The 17,426-nt window shown below is 39.5% G+C and overlaps 1 long non-coding RNA gene across 2 annotated transcripts in view; it reads right to left on the bottom strand.

Annotated features, from left to right (window-relative positions):
* Positions 1 to 17,426, bottom strand: part of LOC138757953 (uncharacterized) — a 289,593-nt gene that overhangs the window by 47,761 nt on the left and 224,406 nt on the right. The window contains exon 1 of one of the 2 annotated variants that reach the window (XR_011354006.1): positions 2,275 to 2,919. The exons of the other annotated variant lie outside the window; for it this stretch is intronic. This is a non-coding gene — a long non-coding RNA (uncharacterized lncRNA). Of the gene's footprint in view, positions 1 to 2,274; positions 2,920 to 17,426 lie in introns of those variants that run through there. 2 annotated transcript variants of the gene reach the window in all.

Genomic DNA, 17,426 nt, shown 5'->3' on the forward strand with positions numbered 1-17,426 from the left:
AAGGGCACCATAAACAGTAGGCATCTAGAAGATAGCAAAACTTTAAGAAGCAGCAAAGAACCATGAAGCAACAAAGGGAGGGAAGGCAGACTATGAGAAAAGATTAGGCCAACATATAAAAACGGACAGTAAATTTTTTTATAATTCTATAAAAGGGTGGGTCAAGTGAAGGTTGGTCCTTTGGAAGATGAGAAGGGTAAATTGATATTGGGTAATGAGGAAATGGCTGAGGCTTTGAATGACTATTTTGTGTCATTGTTCATGGTGGAGGACACATCGAACATGTCAAAGACAGATGTTATGGAAGTGATGGGAGGAGAGGACCTGGATGAAATAGCTATCACTAAAGAGGTTGCACTCAGAAAATTTGAGGGTATAAAGATAGACAAATCCCCTGGTCCTGATGTAATGCATCCAGGGCACTGAATTAAATGGCAGGCATTATAATCGAGGCTTTGGTGATAATTTACCAAAATTCTCTGGACTCTAGCCAGGTTCCGGTGGATTGGAGGATGGCAAATCACATCATTATTCAAAAAAGGATGTAGGCAAAAGGCAGGGACTGTAGGCCAGTTAGTGCCACATCTGAGGCTGGGAAAATGCTTGAAGTTATCATTAAAGAAGAAATAGCGAGGCATCTGGAATGAAATAGATCCATCAGGCAGATGCAGCATGGATTCAGCAAAGGTAGGTCTTTTTTGATAAATTTACTGGAGTTGTTTGAAGATACAAGACACATGGTAGATAAAAGGGACCAGGTGGAAGTTGCTTACCTGGATTTCCAGAAGGCATTTGATAAGGTGCTGTATAAAAAATGTACATAAGATAAGGATGCATGGAGTTGGAGATGATGTATTAGCATGGATGAACGATCAGTTAACCAATTGAAAGCAGAGAGTTGGTGTTTTTCTGGTTGGCAATCAGTGGTGAACAGGGTGCCACATGGATCAGTCCTGAGCCTGCAGCTGTTCACATTATACATAAACGATTTGGAAGAGGGACAGAGTGTAGTGTATCCAAATTTGCCGCTGTCACTAAATTGAGTGAAATAGCAAATTGGGCAGAGGATAAGGAGAGTCTGCAGAGAGATATAGAAAGGTTAAGTGAGTGGGCAAGGGTCTGGCAGATGGAGGACAATGTTGGCAAATGTGAGGTTATCCACTTTGGAAGGAAAAATGGAAGATCAGAACGTTATTTAAATGGCAATCAATTTCAGCATGCTGACGTGCAGAAGGATTTGAGAGTACTTGTGCATGAATCACAAAAGGTTGTTTTTCAGGTACAACAGGATATCAAGAAGACAAATGAAATGTTGGCTTTCATTTTGCTAGAGGGATTGAATTTAAGAGCAGGGAGGTTATGCTGCAACTGTACAAGGTACCGACCGATGAGGCCGCATCTGGAGTATATGTTTTTTTGATATTATGTATTTTTATCTTTGCTATATAAAAGACACTGTTTGACCCACTGAGTTTCTCCAGCATTGTGTTTTCTTCAATTACAGTGTCTGCAGACTCTTGTGTTTTACTTTCGGAGTGTTGTATGCACTTCTGGTCTCCTTATTTGAGGAATGATGTACTGGTATTAGAGGTGGTGCAGAGCAGATTCACCAGGTTGATTCCAGAGATGAAGGGTTTGGCCTATGAGGAGAGATCGAGTTGTCTGAGAATGTATTTGCTGGAATTTAGAAGAATGAGAGGAGATCATATAAAAACATTTAAAATTATGAAAGGCGAAGATAAGATAGAAATAGTTGATTACATCGGTCAGGAGACTAGAACTAGGGGACTTAGCCTCAAGATTCAGGGTAGTTGATTTAGGATGGACATGAGGAGGAACTGTTTTTTCCCCAGAGAGTGGTGAATCTGTGGAATTCGCTGCCAATTGAAACAGTGAAGGTGACATCGGTAAGTATATTTAAGACAAAGTACATCATCATCTCTGCTCAGTAGTTGGTCCAGCTGGTGACTGACGAGAGAAGGCCAGCCTACTGCTTACATCACCTTCTCCACCACGCCTGATTCGCCAGCCACTGATTGACAGACGAGGTGGGTGGGGGTCTGTCCTCCCAAAGACGTCACAATGGTGGAGGGGGGCCTTCATCTGGTGATAATTGGCTGCACACTGACAAGCAGGTGTTGATTGATAGGTGAGGATGGGGTCAACCCCCATGGAGCTTTGCCCACTGATTGGCTGTGTGGGCGGTGGTGATGTCACCCACCACCACTTGATTTGACAGGCGTTGAATCTGTGGGAGTAAGCTTTAGCTCTTACCTTTTGTTTTGATACCCCATCGCTCTGCCTCTCTGAAGTTTCCTGCAATTTTTTTAAAAACAGAAGCCTGAGTAACTCATCTTCACTTTCGCCCAAGCATATCACTGCATTCTACACTCAATATCAAATGTCCAGACTTTAGGTTACTCTCCATCCCAGCCTTTGAAGTAGTTTTGCTCAATCTTTTTCTTCATATCTGTATCAAATCCACAGTCTGGCAGTTATGCTCTTTTCCCTATAAAACATTGTTTTATTCTTTATTCTGATTCTTAGTACAGGGACATTTTGGTAGGAAATGTGCTCTCCGCGCTGATTGTTGAACATATGTCAACTGATGATGTAATTCATTCCCTTGGCAACGCTAATATTCCCCTCTCAGATGTTGTTGATTAGTTCTCTGCAGTCCATCCCTCACAATCCGCAACACGATACTAGTGTCATTCTCTCGTTCCCAGATCTGATCAATTGTCACCAACATTAACACTATTTCTAGTTTCACAGTTTCAGCCTGAAATGATGCATGCTGACTCCATTGAGCTTTTCCTGCGTATATTCTTTTATCTTTCCAGAGACTTGCGTACCACTGAGTCTTCTACACCCATTTCACCCACAGATCAATGTCTTAGTCAGATATGTTATCTTCATCCAGACTTGGTCCATACCCACCGCCTTCCCCACCCCCCCCCCCCCCATATTGAGCCCATCGACATCACAATGGGGCCGCGGCCTGCTGATTGGCTGCGCAGGTGGTGAGAAGAAATGTCATACTACCCCCCCCCCCCCCACCCCACAAATCATTCTGCCCACTAATTGATCGGGAACCCTGCTACCGGACCCTTTGATGGACAGGCTGAGCCCAAGCATCGATTGAAGCCAGAATGGGGGGAGGGCAGGTATTATAGAAATGAGTGATCGAGGTGAGCATCTGCGGAAGGTTGCGCATGTCTCCCCCTCGGCTGCCATCTTGTCTTTCCCTAAGACAAATTGAATTAAAGACAGAGCCAGAGGTAAAAAGTAATTTATTTCTATTCCCTGTCACTTCTTTCATGGAACCCCCAGGCCTTTCCACAGAACACATGGGTTCTGTGGAATCCATTTTGGGAAACAATGTCCTGATAGATACCCATGCAGTTATGCAGAGAATATGCACAAACTACTTACAGGCAGTGGTGGATTTGAACCTGGGTCAGGTGCTGTATAGTGTTGTGCTAACCGCTACACTAGCTGCCACCCAGGTTGCAGGCCAGACTAATGTTATAAGAAAGTTACTTGTGAGTTCACTTTCTTTTGGCCCATAGAAATTGTTCACAAAGATTCTGTCAATATTTAGTGTAGCCCATTCTTTAAAATGATAAGTAAATAGGCCTTATTGCTTTGCTATTCCATAAATAAGCAGACTGTTTGCTATAAGTCTTAATGTTAATCTTTCCCAGTCTCCTATTCAGTAAGTAAAGCAACCAAACTCATCAATTGACACAATAGTCAATAACACTCAACACAAATAAGTCCTGAAAAGAAAATACTTTTTTTCAGATTATAAAATGCTTTTATGAATTCCTTTTTGCATTCCTTGATATTCACTAAAATGTGCAATTTAGTGTAAAGCAAAATTGCATTCAGATTGTCCTTAATTATGTGGAGATCACTCCCAAGATTTGTCAGAGTTTGTGTGTCAGATATACTTTATCAGAAATATTTTGATAATTAACACCTTCATTGTGGAGAGCACAAACTAGCCAATCAAAAGGCCTTCTCAGATTTGCACTCAATCCAATCAATAGCAATCAGTTTCCTCAAATGCTGGATTTACCACTCAATCAGGGAAGTGGAAATGAGATGTTTGCCACAAGAAGTCTGTCTTCATCTGATTCAAGCACAAGCGCTCACAAAGTTATCATGAGAAAAAAAGAAAATAAACAATTCTATTAAGTTGCTGTTGATGTTATTGCCAGTAAGTAGTTTGTGCATTTTCTGCATAACTACATGGGTATCTATCAGGACAGTGTTTCCCAAAATGGATTCCACAGAACCCATGTGTTCTGTGGAAAGGCCTAGGGGTTCCATGAAAGAAGTGACAGGGAATAGAAATAAATTACTTTTTACCTCTGCCTCTGTCTTTAATTCAATTTGTTTTGGGGGAAGACAAGATGGCAGCCGAGGGGGAGACATGTCCAACCTTCCACAGATGCTTACCTCGACCACTCATTTCTATAATACCTGCCCTCCCCCCATCCTGGCTTCAATCGATGCTTGAGCTCAGCCTGTCCATCAAAGGGTCTGGTAGCAGGGTTCCAGATCAATTAGTGGCCAGAAAGTCTGGATGAAGATAACATATCTGACAATGTCACTGATGACATTTCTCGCCACCTTTTACAGAGTTGGTATGAGGCACAACATCAATGCACGTCCTGAGAAGAATGAAGTGGGCAAGGTTGCAAGCTACCATTATATCAACCTTCACAAACTAGAATCAAGAGCTTCCTGGCCAGCAACATCACAGTATGATATGGTTGCCGCAGAGAAATGATCAAAGGTCAATCTGCAGAGTGGCAGTGAAGATCACTGGAGCCTATCTATCCCCCACCCCCGTGATCTACTGGGATCATTGTCTGAAGAGGGTGTGCAAAATCATTGAGAAAACCCATTTCACCCTTCCTACAACATCTTTCAGCTGCTCCTGTTGAAAAAAAGATACAAGAGAATCAGAGCTTAAAATTTTTTTGAGGAATCTTACAGGGAATAGATTGAAAGAAGATACTGAACTTGAGGAAAAATATTCATTTTAATACAATTAACTCGTCCTATTAATGTAATCAGTAAATCTTTCTATTGATTCAAATCATATTATTTTTAGACAATAACGACAAATAATTTAATTCATATCAATGACTATAATTACATTCTACCTTAACACCTAAATATTTAATCTGATCCAACCATTTAAATTTCGCAATATGCCTACATGAAGAATAATCCATTACCGATAAAGACATAATCTCACTCTTTTCCAAATTAATTTTATAACCTGATATTTCACCGTACTGTTCCAATCTAACATATAAACTCTTCAAAGAATTCTGAGGTTCTTTTAAATATATCAAAACATCATCTGCAAACAAATTAATTTTAAATTCATCAGATTTCACCTTAATACCTTTAATATTACTATCTTGAACCAAAGATTCAATAACTAATGAAAATAGAGCTGATGACAAAGAGCAGCCTTTTCTAGTTGATCTGGTCAACATAAAAGGTAAAAATAACTGTCCATTTGTCATAACTCTAGCAGTTGGACTTCTAAATAAAGCCTTAATCCAACCAATAAAAAAAGGGGCAAAATATAAAATTCTCTAAAACTTTAAATAAAAAAAAATTCACTTTACTCTCTCAAAGGCCTTTTCTGCATCCAAAGAAATAACCATTAGTAGGTTGGATCCCTCCTGAGAAACATTAATTAAAGAAATCAACTTCACAATATTATCTGCCAAATAACGATTTTTAATAAAACCTGCCTGGTCTAAATGAATTAAATCTGGTAAGTATTTAGCCAACCTATTAGCTAGAACCTTCGCCACAATTTTATAATCACCATTTCATAATGAAATTGGCCTATAAGACCCAGTTTTCAATGGAGCCCTATCTTTCTTAAGAATAACCTTAATAATTGCTTGAGAAAAAGAATCCAGAAAAGAGTGAACCTCTGTCGCCTGTTTCAATACTTCCATCAATAAAGGAATTAATAAGTCCTGAAATTCATCATAAAATTCAGAAGTAAAACCATCATCCCCTGGAGACCCCATTTGGCATAGATCAAAGTGTATCTATTATTTCTTCAGCAGTAAAAGAAGCATCCAGATCTTTAACATGAACCTCATCCTCCACTACTTCAGAATTATACAATTTTTCATAAAATTTTCTAAACACATGAACCTCAGGAAATTAATGATATGTAATTATTGATTCATGTCTAATAGCATTTATTGTTCGAGAAGCTTGTCCCATTTATAACTGCCAAGCTAATACTTTATGAGCTCTTTCCCCTAATTCATAGTACCTTTGTCTAGTTCTCTGTAATAACTTCTCAAATTTATGTTTGTAACAAATTATAACATAATTTCATATTAGTTAAATGTATTTTCTTAATTTCAGTTGAATTTTGCTGTAAATCTTTTTCTAAAATCTCTATTTCCTTCTCCAATTTAATTACATCAGCTACATGTTGTTTCTTAATTTTAGCAGTAAAACTAATAATTTGTCCTCTCAAATATGCTTTTAAACTATCCCATAAAACAAATTTACTAATAATCCATACTTATTTTCAAAAAAAAGCTGTATTTAATCTCTTATAAAATCACAAAATTTGACATTTTTCAACAACAAAGAATTAAATATCCATCGATATATATTGTTAATTCTCTCTAAGCCAGTACATGTTATTAATAACAAAGAATGATCAGACAAAATCCTACTCTTATATTCAGCCTTCAATAGCCAGCCTTGCAATTGTGTGGATACCAAAAATAAGTCTATTCTAGAATAAGAATCATGGCGAAATGAATGCAATGAAAAATCTTTCTCTTTAGGAGACGGATTTGATGTCATATGGAGTTGAGGTCTTGTATTCCTTTGGAAAATATAACATAATTTACTTGATAATGATTTTTTTTGTTGTGTAACTTGGAGCCCGTATTTGGATTATATAGGGTTGAATTATTCAATGCCCTCGCTGCACAGTAGTGGTGTTACTCCAAACCATGGTAATTAACTGATGAATTTTATTTTTATAGATGAACTCCTCCTTTTTCTTTCTTCTTTTGGGTAGGTTATGGGGGGCATGGTTAGGGAAGGTTAGTTTTAAAATATCATGTATGTATTTTGTGTTTTGTTTTTTAAGTTTATTTATTAATTGTATGCTTCAATATATGTATTATGATTCAATAAATAAAATTTTCAGAAAAAAAAAGGAGAGAGCTGAAGAACAACTTCCCATGGGCAGTGAGAATGCCAAGCAACCAAAGAAACTGCTCACACTAACCTGCATATGAATTGTTTGTCTGTATGTGTGTTATGTCTGGTTGTGTATCTGTGTGTTTTGCACTGAGGACTGCAGAATGCTTTTTCCAATCAGGTTGTACTTGTGCAGTCAGATGATAGTAAACTTGACATGATGACATCATTTTGCTATGAGCGGTTTCAGCTGATGATGCCCTTTATGACACAGTTTGATCATTAGGCTTGAGAAAACAATGAGAATCAGAAGGAACTCAGCCGGTCAGGCAGGATCCATGGAGAGAAATGGTCAGTCAACATTTCAGATTGGGTCCCTTTACGCAGTTGGGCATTAGGCATATTTGATTCTGCTCACAAAATTCATTAAGAGGGAGGCTGAAGATTCCAGAGGTCACACAAACAATTATTGTTTATGCTCCAGGATGACTTTAAATGTTGACAATTTACTTTTTTTTAAAAAGTTGTAAATGTAGCAGAACTAGATCTGTGCCTGATGCAATAGAGATCAAGGAATCTTGACTGATTTAGAACAGAAAATTGAGAGCCCTTGAGTGATAACTTTGCTGATCTCAGTGAAATCGATCTTCTGAATCATTAAAAAAGTTTTTATCTTCGACAAGCATATTTATAGTTAGCATACACAGGGGAATTCTGGAATCTACATTTAAAATGCTTCCTGTACCATGCTATTAATAATCTATGTATTGTAACCTCAGCCATCTTTTACTCAAATTTTAAAGAACTTTAGTTTAACATTTCACCTGAAAGAAGGGACCTTCAATGCAGTCAACCAGTGAATTCCCAACTAAGGCCATAAGGTTATATCCAAAACAAGGCTTGAGCAAGCATATTGTGACTGGGAGGTAACCAAGGTAAGATGGCACTGTTTTCTGCATGATATTGACAGGAAGATACTTTGTTGCTGCAGCACCATTGGTGCAATACTTTTACAACACCAGCAACCCAGGTTCGAGTCCACCGTATTGTTAGAAGTCCAAAGGACCCCAAAACCCAGCAGCAATAGATATGAAACATGACAAAGGGTTACTTAAATTAAAGTTGCTTTTAATTATCTTTGAACATGAAAATAGAATCAAACTTTAACTCATCTCTATTGACTCATTTAACCTACTTAACCCCCTTCTAATGCTAAGCGCACGTGTGTGTAATGTGTGTGCAAGTTCAGCAAAGTTTTTTGGTTCACAGTCCAATATCACTGGTTGCAGGCGATTCTTGTACTGTGCACAGAAGTTAACATTAATAAAGATCACCAGGCTTTGGTGTTAAACAGCTAAATGGTTACCACTCAAAGGTTCTTGTTGGTTTTCAGAGGAAGAGTTTTTCTTGTTCGAGGACATCCACAATAGATTCCTTTTTAATCACTCCAGCCACTCCAGAGTCTTGCTGACGAAACTTGCCCCCTTCAGAGTTCTCCAGGTGATAACCTCTTTCTTTCAGGACACCACAGAGTTCCTTCTGTTTCATCTATTCCAAGGGAAACACCAGACAGCCAGTCCTCTCCTTTGATCAGGCCATCTTCCAAAGCTTGCCAGCTTGTCCCTCTGGAACTGATGTCTGTGTCTCTCTTCTCTCTCTCACTCCCTCTAACTCTGAGAGCAAAGCTTGCCCTTTTTCTGCTCTCTGCCTGCAAAGATCACATGACCTTCAAGACAGTAAATTCTGTTTTCCCAGACAAAGCTGCCACTGCATGTTGCATTTGTTGCCTTTTTCAAATAACAGTCCATCACGAATCTGAGCACTCTTGCAAAAGCTCCTGCAAAAATTCGGTTTTAAAGTGTTTGTGTGTGACCTGCTCTAACAAAACTTCCCCAATTGATCTCCTAAACACCATCTATAAAGAGTTTGTATGCTCCCTCTGTGTCCACTGGGTACTTCAGTTTTCTCTCACTTTCCAGATGCATACGGTTAAGAGGTTAATTGATCACATAGGTGTAATTAAGCATTGCGGCCTCATGGGGTGGAAGGGCCTGTTATCATGCCATACCTCTAAATCATTTTTATTTCAGGTGAATGACACCTAATTCCCATCCTTTCTGAATATCAACATGAGGCAGTGTTCATTAGCTGATAACTTGCTGACAGATAATTCAATGGATTACAAAGGTTGGTTGTGTGTGTTAACCATGTCAGAGTTTGAAATGGCTGACAACGTCACATGTCTTAAGTTGCCTATTCCTGTGCCTTACACAACAGGTTTTTAAGGAACTCTCCTTTTCCTGAAATTGGGCTGTAGGGTTTATTACTAGAATTACTATCAGTCTGTCGAGAAGAAATAACAAACTGCAGCCATTTTCAAACAAAACATCAGTATTTGATGTAACAACGAATCAAGGTCACATCACATAGTATATTCAGTTTTTAAAGGCACCTTCACACTCATATACAGTGAAGACCTCTGGATTCCAACACCTTTGGGGATTGGTAGTTGCCAGATAAGTGATTTTCCAGTTACTTGAGATTGTGTTTTGCGTGGAATGGCGGTAACGGTGAAGCACACCAATTAAAAAGTATTATTAATAAACAGTAGAGTCATAGGGTGTTTTAGCAGTTCAGCAGTTTCACTGCCCATGGGAAGAAGCTATTCCTCAGCCTGGTGGATCTGGCTCTAATACTTCTGTATCTCTTTCCTGACTGGGGTAGCTGGAAGAATGTGTGTAGGGTGGTATTTTGCAAGCTCTCTTTTAACAATGATCCTGGTAAATCACTGTTGATTTGGGATTTGGGGGGTGGGGGGTGGGGAGATCTCAGTGATCCTCTCTGCTGCTTTGATGGTCCTGTGGATTGGCCTCTGATCCAATGCATTGCAGCAACTGTACCATACGCTCTTGATTGAGGTCCATAGAAAGATGACAGAATGGTCATCAACATTACAGTTAGATTTACAAAATGAAAAAAAATCTTGATTAGCTAGGAGGAGCTATAGTTCGAAATGCTTGACTGTATGTAAAAAATTCAGTATACACATCTCTTAATTATCACACATTCTATTTTCCATTCTTTTTATTTCAGATAAGAAGCTTTAACTTCCTTCAAATATTTAACATCAATTAACATCTTTAAAATTCCTTGACACATTGTACTGTGATTCTTTCCTGTAAGATTTCAAACAATGCAGATCACCATTTTCTTCTGTTTGTTGAGCCTTGTAAAAACACTGAAGCTGAAGTATTCTTTCAGTTAAGTGTTTTGAATCTTGATAAACCTGATCACTCAAATTTGCATGCCTTGTGATGCCTGGCTATAAATGGAAGATTTACTACAAAATTCTGATGTCATTCATTTTGATTGACAGCATTTGTTTCAGTTGTTACTCTAGACAGGTTACCCAACCTTACAATTCTTCTGGAATTCCACCATAAACCACCTTGACCTAGCAAGATGTTCAAACAGAATATAAGCATATTTACAAAATATAAGGAAGCATTCCTGCATAGGCACTTGGGGAGCAAGAGTGTTTCTGCCAGAGTATTTTGTGCCTTCTGTACTTCATTTTCTATTCATTAAAATTAATAAGTAAGAAAATATAAGGGTTGTAATTTTCCACTGCAAGCATGGGCTGAGATCAATGAAATGGAAGACTGGCACTCTTTCCAACCCTTATCGTCTTAACAATTATTTATTTGTACATTTTTAAAATTTAATTTTAGCCCTTTGTTTTATTTGTTCTTTCCATCACTTTTTATTAATCTCAAATAAGTGGAACATGACAATCAGCTAACAGTTAAAAGAAGGGGAAAACTTTTGGTTACTTAAAAGCCACAAGAAACTGCAGATGCTGGAATCTAGAACAAAGAATGAGAAGTTGGAGGGACTCAATGGGTCAGGCAGCATCCACAGAGAGAAATGGTCAGATAAAGGTCAGAACCCTTTTGCAAGATTACGTGCAGTAGCAAGCATCAATGGGAAGAGGAAAAGGCTGGGGAGGGTTCAAGAGGAAATAGAATACTTGGGAGATGAAGCTGGGAGAGGCAAAATAGGCAGTGAAGTAGGGACAGTGGACATTGGAGACGGGTGAGTGGAAAATGAGTATTGGAATAGGCTAGGATCATGTGAAGGACAGATGGAAACATCTACCTGGACTACAGCTCTTCCGACAATGAATCAATTATCTTTGGCAACTCATGTGGTTTGCACCAGGCCCAAGAAATGGACATTCTATTCTCAGATTAGTTATGTGAAGAAGTGTCAAGAGAAGAATAGACAAAAAGATTCAACAATGTGCTCAAAGCTTTCTTGATACAAAGCCCTGGATATCTCAAGCCCATGCTCATTTCATATGGAGAAATAGATATTGATAACCTCAAGGCCATGCATTGGGAGCATGGAGAAAACCTGTGTAGGTGACTGAAGGAGCAAACCACTCAGGTGTGGAGTTGATCAGTGTCATGGAGATGGAAGAACATACATAATAAGAGGAGATAAAGGGTGGAAATGTGCTCAGAAGCTCATCTAGTGGAGTTGTTCAAGTGAACCGGTACGGACTTGAAGGGCCGACATGGCCTGTTTCCGTGCTGTAAACGGTTACATGGTTATATGGTTAAATGTAACACCAATATTATTAACCCTTGGGATCTGCTGTAGATATTTGCAAAGTGAGTTAAGGGATGGAGATAATAGAGGAATAAAGTTTGTGGGCAGGACTCAGGAAAATGTTTTTTTTTGTCTTCCCAATACTTGGAGGAAGTTTCTGCTTGCCTAGAAGTGGGTTCAGGCTCAGAGCTCAGAGGAAAGTGGTGGTGAGTTGAGGTTGAATGGCCCACTGAAAAAAGTTAAAATTGTTGTCCTGGACTGAGATGAGTAGGTTCTCTGTTACAATCCCAATCAAAATCAGTAAGGATTCCTTGGGAAAGTTACCCCAACCCCTCAGATATCCAAATGATAAAATTAAATGCTAACAGAATACAAATCCTGCTGTGGATAACAACATTATAGAAGTTTGCACAATGGAGATTTAAAAAAAAACCCAAATTGTTGTGGATTTGAACAATAAAGCAGGCCTTCATCAGGGTGTTGGTGCAAGCATTGGCAATATTCCTTGGGCTCCCACTGTCTGCTCTCTGCAGAGAGTCAAAGATGTTTATTTTTGTCTGGAAAGATTGAATTATTTAAATAAAGCTACTGTCTTTCTCAATAACACCCTCTATAATATCAACCCAGCTAACCACCCAGCCCCAGTAATTTCCCCAACCCATCCACCACTGGACACCAATTGCCTCCAAAGTCTAACCTTCTGCTGCCATCATCTCCACAGTGATACTCTCACCATCTCTTCTCACTCTGCCTAAACATTGCACAATCACATACCCACATTCCTGTTCCTCTCATTCTCTCATCTCCACCCATCCCTGTCCTCCTCACACTCCTGTACCCAATATTTGTCCGTAAACCCTACACATGCATGTGTCACAACAGTGCATCCTCAAATTTCACAAATGGCAATGATAGATAATTTGCTTTCTTTATTAATTCAAGGATAAATATTAGTCACGCCTCTGAGTAAAGCACCTCTGCTTTGAAATGCTGCCTTTAGATGTTGAATTAATTTATTGTTCACTATTGGCAGCTTGTTTGATCCATCTGATTGAGAGCATTTGTGCTTCATTTTTTAAATGCAATCCTCTACATCAAATGCATTTCAGTTTGCCATTTCAATGGAGCTTGGATATACCTGGTAATTGTGAAGTGGACTCATCACCTTAAGAAATCAATCTACATGTAGACTACTATATGAATGATAAGACTTGATTGTAACATTGTATGTTTATATAACCTATTGTAATCAGCAAATTAGTTTCCTAATTTGGGTAATCAGAAGACAATGTCCAGTTTAATTTGCATTGTCCTTCCAGATCTCTTGGAAACCATCCAAAAGAAACACCAACTTGTTTATGTGTAGACATTTGGCAGCAACTTTTATTTGTACAAGTTGACATTTCAAAGTAGAGCTGTGGAAATTTCTCCCAAGTTACCTTGCAATCAACATGATCAAAAAGTTTTCATTAATCTTATTGCTGTCAGATGAATTTAGTTGTGCCTAAATTTCTCATTGTGTTTGCCTACAGAACGCCAGGGATTACAGTACAATATAACAATTCAGGAAAATGCTTTGGGATGAAAGACAATATAGGATTGCTTTTGAAAAAAGTTAATATTGTGTAAGCTTATGTTCCAACTGTGTGCGCCTGTATAGCCCTGGTAAAATCATTCTGTGACTGATACCATGTTGGAATGCAAATATCACCTTGGTTTATTTCCCTCTATTGAATAGCAACTTAAGCCCATCTCTCCATCTCACATTTTTACAAACAACAACAAAAAAAAATGCAAGGTGTGCATGAATTTCTATATTATTAAAACTGAGCCCAAAGCTCAGTGTTCTCTCTCCCTTTCTCTCTCCCTTTCTCCCTCCCTCTCTCTCCCTCCCTCTCTCCCTCTTCCTCTCTCCCTCTCCCTCCCTCTCTCTCCCTCTCTCCCTTTCTCTCTCCCTTTCTCTCTCCCTCTCTCTCTCTCCCCCTCTCTCCCCCTCTCTCTCCCTTTCTCTCCCTCTCTCTCCCTCTCTCTCCCTCTCTCTCTCCCTCTCCCTTTGGGCTCCCAGCCTTGTTCTGAATATGCATTTTTCTATAATTAGATCTTGATCTACTGCCTTTTACATTCTGGGTCATTCTGTCAATTTTCTCTCGACTTCATTTTCCTGAAATATTATACCACGATCAGACATCTTCCACTCTCCTCTCCTCCCATCTCTACCACCCATAGGGTTCACTTCCTCCATGACTCTTTCTTCCACTCATCCCTTCCCAATAATTCTCCCCGCCTGACACCTTCCACGGCAGCTACAGGAAGTGCCGAACTTGCACCCACATCTTCTTCTTCATCACCATTTGGAGCCCAAACAGTCCTTCCAAGTGAAGCAACTCTTCACTTGTGTATCTGTGGGAGTCATCTACTGCACCCAGTGCTCCCATTCAGTTCTTCTCTACATCGGAGAGACTGGATGCAGACTGGGAGATCACTTCATTGAGCACCTTCACTTTGTCCATACCAGTGACTGGGATCTCTTAGTGGCCAACCATTTCAATTCTGTGCCCTACTCATGTACTGACATATCTGTCCATGGCCTCATGTACTGTCAAGGCCACCTGTAAATTGGAGGAGCAATATTTAATTTTCTATCTGGACACTCTCCAATCCAATAGATTTAACAGATTTCTTCAGTTTCTATTAGTCCATTCCCAGTTAACCCTCTCTTCCCCACCCCTTTCCTTCAGCTCTCATCCCCCTTCCCTCTCTATTCACAGAGCCATCCTTCCTCCCCCTGTTTTCTGGTGTGCCCTCTCTCCCTTATCTACCCTCTGCCAGTGCTTCTCTCCCTCCACCATTTTATTCATGCTCCTGTCTACATTTTTCACATACCTTGATGAAGAGCTCAAGCTATACATTTTTTTTGCTATGGACGAAGTGATAAATTTGAATTGAATTTGGTTAATTTGTAGCTTATGTCCATGAGGTTCCCCAGCAGACACAATGTTGGGTCTGGCAGAAAGGTTACTTTTGTTATCCTGGTTGTTATATCGACCAAATCCTGCCAAAATGGGGCTACCTTTGTGCAAGACCAGGTTGCGTGAACAAATGTTCCCAGCTCCACTCCACACCTGAAACACGTCTCCAGCATCTCCTGTTTTTCCTTGTGAATCATTTGTGGTGCGAGGTTGAGCTAGTGTAGAAAATTGTATTGAACAAGTCTGTATCTAGAATTAATCACTGTGGTCACACTGTCTCTACACCAGTCTGACCACCATCTCTCATCAATTGTGACGCCCAAGTCTGACCCCCATCTCTCTCTTGATCTGTGTAGCCCTTGCTTGGGGTTTTCACCTTGGAGCACAGAGAACATACTTGAAATAAATTTGGGTGCATTTCTCAGTTGAAGCATCCTATCAACTTCACTAGGTTGAAGGGATGTATAGCAATGACCTGGAAACCTGGCTCCCCTCTTCTTATCAGTAGGTGACTTATCAGTAGGTGTCTCCCATTGAAAAAAAAATCATGTATAATCGTAGCAACCAACATAGCACCTTTATTAAAATATGGCAGCCATATCTGATGTACACGAGAGCACGATTGTCGCCACATCCCAACAAAAATTACCAATAGATGGATTAACAATAGAAATTACACAAGGAGGCTGCTCTACAGTCTCCATGGTCGACACCACACCCAACCTCTCTTTTAAATAGGGGGCAGGAGAGGAAGGGGGAGAAACACGACATGTATGTAGATTGTTGAGGGATATCTGTTTATTTTGTACCAGTCTGTGATATTATCTCCTTGTTTATTGATGGAAAACAAAAAATAAAATATTCAAAAGAAAGAGCTCAAACTCAAAATGTTGGTTCTGTCTTAATCTTTGCTGCATAAAGGACACTGTTTGACCTGCTGAGTTTCTCCAGTATTGTTTTTACCATTTCCATAAAGGTGCTGACCATAAACTTTCAGCTAATTCCATCCAATCCATCCTTGTTTGTCTTCAAACTTTTCTCCAAACAATCCTTGCCTTTTCCATCAGAAATCTAATCTCCCAAATATCAATTGTGGTAGTTCTTCTTCACAAATGCAAGTCCAGCTGTCCTGAAAACACAAGAATGGATCCTTTCTGGAGCAGGAATCACTCCAATCAGATTTCAGTTATACCACATCCAAGTGGCTCCCATCACCAGCATTCTACTCAGTGTTGATAGTGTAAATTATTTGTCTTCCATCTTTAAAGCCTATCTGCAATCCTTCAAATGGGGAACAAAATTTCATACATTGCCATCTCTCCATCATCCAGACACGCAGAACACTTTCCTGGTTCTTTTTAAATATCCAATTACTTGCAATAATTCAAGGATTATTGTCTCCAAAAGATTTATCATTTGCACTCTCTTCTTCTCATCTATCTGCTTCACCTCAGTGAAATCACATTTGTTGAGATGCTGATGCCTTTCAGTATGCTTGCTTCAATAATCAGAACTGAAGGGAGAGAATTCTTCCAGCTAAATGTCGGGAAAGCGAGGCCATTGTTTTTAGTTCCCACCTCAGTTTTGTTCTAGCCAATAAATCCATCCCTCTCCCGGTAATTTTCTGATTCATTTCGTTGTTGGTGTTGGCATGGGTCCAGCCTTATCAACTGGATTATTAAGACAGTCTATTTCCATTTCCACACGTCACCCGAATCTGCCTCTGCTTAAACTGCAAATCTCTGCATTTGTTAAACGTGACTTTAATCCCTGCATCATGTGAATTAGGGCAGGAGTAGATCACTTGACATTCAAACCGGTTCTCAAATTAATGAAGTCATGATTTTAATCTCAACTCTACATTCTTGCCTACCCCTTGTTTATCAAAAATCTATCTACATTTGCTTTAAAAAAAAGTCAAAGATTCTGCTTCCATCATAACTTGTGATAGAAAATTACTAAGGCTTCCAACCTGAAAGAGAAAAAAGCTACACTGTGTTAAAAGGGTGAATCTTTATTTTTTTTAAAAAACTAGTGGCCTCGAGATCTACATTCTCCCACAAGATCTGCTCCACATCAATACTGTCAAGGTCCCTCAGGATCTTAAACATTCCAAGCATATCCCCTTTTGCTCTTGTAAACTCCAATATATACAAATCTGGTCTGTCCACGTTTCTTCATGAGGCAACTCACCCATTCTAGTTGTCAGTCTAGCAAACCTCCACCAATGCATTAACATCCTTTTTGTGCATGAATCACAAAAGATTAGTTCACAGGTGCAACAGATGATCAAGGTGGCAAATGGAATGTTGCCCTTCATTACTAGAGATATTGAATTTAAGAAAGGTTAGAAAATATAGGGAGCCTTGGTTTTCAAAGAATATTAATGTGGTGCACTGTTAGCCAGAATCAGACACACACAAGGTAAAGACTGTGCAACAGGCTTTAATTCACAAAGACTTCCACAGAGCCAGGCTGGCTGTAGCTGCAGTAACGCTGAGTGAGACTTCGGGAGGCCGGCGCATGCTTATATCCCAGAGGGTGATTGACACCCGACCAGGTGGGGCTTGATCCATTCAGGCCGTCTGATTGTGTTGTCCTGTCCCCTTACACTTCTGCAGG

The sequence above is a fragment of the Narcine bancroftii genome, chromosome 3 (assembly GCF_036971445.1).
Source record: "Narcine bancroftii isolate sNarBan1 chromosome 3, sNarBan1.hap1, whole genome shotgun sequence".
In the NCBI taxonomy this organism is placed as follows: Eukaryota; Metazoa; Chordata; class Chondrichthyes; order Torpediniformes; family Narcinidae; genus Narcine; species Narcine bancroftii.